This window comes from Lynx rufus, unplaced genomic scaffold (genome assembly GCF_022079265.1).
Source record: "Lynx rufus isolate CCGP_SWC_20201006 ecotype Redwood Valley unplaced genomic scaffold, mLynRuf1.p SCAF_4, whole genome shotgun sequence".
In the NCBI taxonomy this organism is placed as follows: domain Eukaryota; kingdom Metazoa; phylum Chordata; class Mammalia; order Carnivora; family Felidae; genus Lynx; species Lynx rufus.
The window spans coordinates 3,406,248-3,412,197 of NW_025814856.1; positions in this window are offsets into that span (position 1 = coordinate 3,406,248).

A 5,950-nucleotide genomic window follows, 5' to 3' on the forward strand; every position below is an offset into this window, starting at 1 on the left:
GATTAAGGAAACGTGTGTGGCCAATGTCCAAATGTTCGGGAAATTTTGATTCGTTAAAATTCAAAAGTTCATTAAACAACATTTAATATTTTCACATCTTCTAAATATTTTTGCAACTCTATTAGTCTGCTTTGGCTGCCCTAAGAAAATACTGCAGAATGGGTGGCTTGGCAGAAATTTATTTTCTCTCATTTCTGGGGGCTGGAAGTCCAAGATCAAGGTGTTAGCACGGCGGGTTTCTGATGACAACCCTCTTCGGAGCTGGCAGACAGCTGTCTCTTCGCTGTGTCCTCACATGGTGAAGATAAAGCAAGGGCTAGTTTCCCTTCCTCTTATAAGGACGTTAACCCTGTTGGATCAGGGCTCCGCTCTTAGAACTTCATCTAACCTGAATTACGTCCCTGGGAAGGTTCCATCTCCCAACACAATCACATTGGAGAGTTAGGATTTCAACATATGAATTTGGGGGAACATAATTTAGTCCAGGAAAATAATTATTGATTTCTCTTAAGTAAATGTTTAAAAGAATGTTGCTTCATCAATTTAACGATGAACCTACTGAAAATCAAACAAGGTTAAAGAGTGGGGGTTGACCCCATCATACACGAAAGGCTTCGAACAAGACGGTCCAGTTAGTGAGTGTGCAAGGACCCTGACAGCCAGAATCTGCGCCATCCTCCAAGGATGGGTTAGCGACCACGTGATCTGAAGTCTGACCACTGACCAATGTCTTCCAAGGGGGTTCTGTCCGTCTTGCAACATATGAGAGTGTCTGTTTTCCCGCATCCTTGCTAATATACTTTTCAATCCTTTTTGATCTTACACAATCAGACAGGTGAGAATCCCATCCTAGTATTTTCTATCGCATTTCTCTTATGACTGAAAAAGTCACTGTAAGATTTGTTTCAGAGAACTTCCTATTTATGCCCCTTGCCCACCTTCCATTGGGGTTTGGATTTTTTCTTACTGGTCCACTGGAGTTGTTCGCATATAAAGGAAATCAGGCCTTCATCTGTCACACGTTACTCATATTTTCTCTCAGCTTGTTGATTTTTCGTTTATGGCATTCTTTTGCCATGTGGGAAATGAAAAACTTCTTATGTAGCAAGATTTACCATTTCTCCTTTACGTCCTCTGGGCTTTCATGTTGTACTATCTTTAAGACAACCTACCAGAACAGGGGTGCCCGGGTGGCTCAGTCGGTTAAGTGTCCGACTTCGGCTCAGGTCATGATCTCACGGTCCGTGGGTTCGAGCCCCACGTCGGGCTCTGTGCTGACAGCTCGGAGCCTGGAGCCTGCTTCAGATTCTGTGTCTCCCTCTCTCTCTGCCCCTCCCCCATTTGCGCTCTGTCTCTCTCTGCCTTTCAAAAATGAATGCTAAAAAAAAAAGAAAAAAAAAGAAAAAAAAAAAAGACAACCTACCAGAACAGAACTCTCCTGTAAGTTTCTTTCCCTTGGGCAGGTTAAAATGTTTTCTTACCCACATACCACATATAGACTTGGTCCCTATATTCTAAGCATTTAAGAGACTCTTCTGGAAACTCACAGACTGAATGCCCTCTGGGCTTACAACTGCTCTAGGATCTGGCACATAGACCTTCTCCTCCCCTCCTACGCCCAAGACAGGCATGATTAATCTATTCCCAGGATTCCAGGCAGACATGACCAGTGGATGGAAGTTGGCTTCAGACCTGCAGCCCCTTTGCCAGTCCTGCTAAGCCCCCTGCTTTGTGCCTTGCAGTGCTGTGAAGAATGGCCTCTCGGGACCTGGAAGGGCTAAACTCCCAATGGCTCATGAAGAGGAAACTGTAGACCCTGAATTGGACATGAGTGAAACCAAAGGTATGCTGGCGAGAACACTCGTGGGAAAGAAAGGCACACAGACTCGGCCGAGCCTTTTGAGAAAGGAGCCTGGGGCCCAGAGAGTCAGGACACAGCTGGTCCTTGCCCGGGCCCCTAACCGTGGCTGAGGTGCCTGACACAGGGGGTGGAGGAGCGGGGTACTGCTACCTACACCTGATAGGGAGGGCAGACAGCACAGGCAGGCTGCTGACAGTGGGGCCACGTCAGTCAGAGCAGAGCCCTGCCAGTCCTGTGACAGTGGTGAGTGGTTTGCTTTTCTGAAGCCTCGTTTGTATCATTTGTACCACAGGGCATTGATAATAATACCTCTGTTAGGACAGCAAGCCGTGTGGGTAAAGTACCCCAGAACCATGTATATGTGGTACAGACATAATTACATATATATATATATATATGTGTATATAATTATATATATTTATTTATATGTGTAACACACTTATGTAATTATATAGTGCAGATATAATTATATATAATCATATATGTAGAGCATATATATTTTTAAACATATTATTACATATTTATATATATTATTTATATAAATAAAAGTATAAATATATATTTATATTATTTATATAAATAAAAAGTATAAATATGTATATTCATGGGAATAAATAATATAAATATTTACATTAATTAATTTTGTGTGTATTCATTTTTGAAAGACAGAGAGAGACAGAGCACAAGCAGGGGTGGGGCAGAGAGAGAGGGGGACACAGAATCCGAAGCAGGCTCCGGCCTGTGAGCTCTCGGCACAGAGCCCGATGTGGGGCTCGAACTCGCAGACCGTGAGATCATGACCTGAGCCGAAGTCGGATGCTCCACCGACGGAGCCACCCAGGCGCTCCTTTATATTATTTTTATAAATAAAAGTATAAATATTTATTTATATTATTTATATAATATTATATACTTATGTATAATTATATATAGTGCAGATATAACAATACACATGGCTAGAACTATATAGAGAGAGTACAACAGTACAGATCCAATTGTGTATATATAGTACAGATGTAATAATATAGTCCATGTGTAATTATAGAGAGCAGATATGATACAGTACAAATGTAATGGCATGTGTGTGTGTGTGTGTATATATACACACACACATATATATATACACATATATATATACACATATATATACATACACACACATATATATATACACACACACATATATATATACACATATACATATATATATACACACATATATATATATATATATATATACACACATACTATCTATCTATTGCAGATGTAATGATATTTATACGGTATGGACATATACATAACATAGTACAGATATACTGTAACTATGTATTAATTATATTGACATTTGTATTCTCTACATAATAAATATATAAACAGCGCAGCTATATGGTAACGATGTTTATCACTATGCAGTAACCACTTCACTGCTGGAACAAGGCTCAGAGAGCATCACGAGATAAGGGGCCTTCATTATCTTTCACAGCTGCTCTCTTCCGAGTGCACAACATGTTGGCAAGAATGACAACTTTGAGAGTCATTCTCAGATGATAATCATCTTCAAAATCTCGTTCCGGTCACCGTGTCACATTCCCAAGGGCTGCCGTACCACAGTACCCCAGACCAGGTGGCTGGAAACAGAAACTCATTCTGTCGCGGTTCTAGAGGCCTGAAGTCTGAGATCAAGGCGTCGGCTGGGCTGGCTCTTGCTGGAGGCTGTGATGGAGAATCTGCTCCAGGCTTCGGGCTTCTGGTGGCTGTTGGCAGTCCCTGGCCTTCCCTACTGCAATCTCTGCCTCTGTCATTACGTGGCCTTCTCTGTGTGTCTCTGTGTCCTCTCCTCTTAAGGATACCAGCCACTGGATTTAGGGCCAACCCTACAACTGGTTGCACCTGCCTAGGCCCCGTTTCCAAATCAGGTCATATTCTGACCTGATGTATTCTGACATGAATCTGGAGGGAACATCATTAAACCCAATACAGTCATTAAAATAACCCCAACCAGTATCCAGGTGACTCCCCTCCACAATCCTGTCCTAGTTAAAGCTTCCCCCCTCCCCCAGGCTTCAGGCTGGATGCCTGGGGCAGTGGGGGTGGGGAGGCCTGCCGTGCTGCCCTCTCATGTCCTTGACCACGTCCTCCCCTGTTGCCCACTGTGAGCTGTCATGCTTCCTCCTCCTACTTCTCCTTGGGGGTGGGCGGTTTGGTGAGGGGGAGCCTCTGTGAACTAGCCTGCCCTTGATGTAGGCTGTCATGGGTTGAACTGTGTCCTCCTGTTACGGTCTGAATATTTGTGTCCCTCTACAGAAAACTTGTATGTTGAAACTTAACCCCAATGTGATTGCATTAGGAGGTGGGGCCTTCGAGAGAGGATCAGGAAATGAGGGTGAAGCCCACACTAACCGCATCAGGGCCCTAATAAGAGGGGCCCCAGGGAGCACCCTTGCCCCTTCTGGCCGGTGAGCACACAGTGAGAAGACGCTATGAACCAGAAAGCAGGTTCTCAACAGACGCTTACCCTGCTAGTGCCTTGATCTTTGACTTCCTGGCTTCCAGAACCATGAGAAATAAATGCCTGTTGTTTAAACGATACCCAGTGTATCGTATTTTGCTATAGCGGTCAAAAGAACGAAGATACACCCCAAAATTCTAATGTTGCAATCCTAACACACAACAGCACAGAACGTGACTTATTTGGAAACAGGGTCTTTGCAGATGTGATTAGTTAACATGAGGTCATTTGCGTGGGTCCTAACCCAGTATGACCGGTTTTCCATATGAAAGGGACAAGTTGGGCACAGACGTGCACAGGGCGAACGCTGAGGGCAGAGACCCGGGGTGATGCTTCTGTAAGCCACGAACTCCCAATATTGCCAGCAACTCGCCAGAAACTAGGGCAGAGGCATGGAACTGATTCTCCATCACGGCCTCAGAAGGACCCAACTCTGCCCACACCCTGGTCTCATATTTATCTCCAGAACTGAGACAACAGATGTCTGTTGTGTCAGCCACTCCGTCTGGGGCACTTGGTCACGGCAGCCCCAGCTGACTGACACACAGCTCATGCTCTTTGCTCAGCATCTGCCTCTGAGCACGTATCTCCGGGCTCCTTCTACTGGCTTCTAGCCAAAAGCCTTTAGGAGCCCATCCATGGGGCCCACGTCAGTCGAGGGGAAAGACAATGTCCCTCAGCAGGTTTTCTCGCAAACCCCGCTGTCCACGCTGCCATTTTCGGCTACCACCTCTCGAGTAGATGAGTTTCAGTGGAATAAAGTCAAGAGCCACGCACGCAGTTCTCCGAGAGGGTTTCTAGAATCTTCTCTCCCCATTTTTTGTGGCAGGAGAATGGCCGTATGGCGAGCCACCCACTGGCTCTTAAACCTTCCTCCCGGGGGTAACACACAATGATTCACATGTTAAAAAGGTTTTTGAGAATGAAATGGATGGATGGCTGCAGCTTCCTTTGAAATGCGTCATGAATAAGACAGAGTGAGGGGCACCTGGGTGCTCAGTCGGTTGGGCGTCTGTCAGCTCAGGTCATGATCTTGTGGTTCAGGAGTTTGAGCCCCGTGTTGGGCTCTGTGCTGATGGCTCAGAGCCTGGAGCCTGCTTCCGATTCTGTGTCTCCCTCTCTCTCTCTCTGCCCCTCCCTGGCTCACACTGTCTCTCTCTCTCTCAAAAATAAACAAACATAAAAAAAAAGAGCGGTGGGTGGATACAGAGAAGTGGCTGCACAGAGATGTGATGATAAAGCAAATACAGTAAACGCTGGGGGCTGTGGAATCCACATAGCGAATAAGAGGGCGGTGGCTATGCAGTCCCGTCACCTTTCCTGTATGTGTGACATTTTTCGTAATGAAGTGTTGAGAGGGGGAAGGAAACATAAGAAAGCGTGAGCGGACTGGCGTTGGCCATTTGACTTCACCTGAGGAGTGGGATTAATTCAACACTCAGTACTTCAGGTCAGAAAAGGACACTCCTCCCCCGAAGTTATTTAATTAATGAAAACGTTTGCCACCCAACCTTGGCGACTGTTTGCAGTTAGTCCTGGGCTGTGGACCATTCATCAAGACGGAGAAGTCCTGCTGAGGC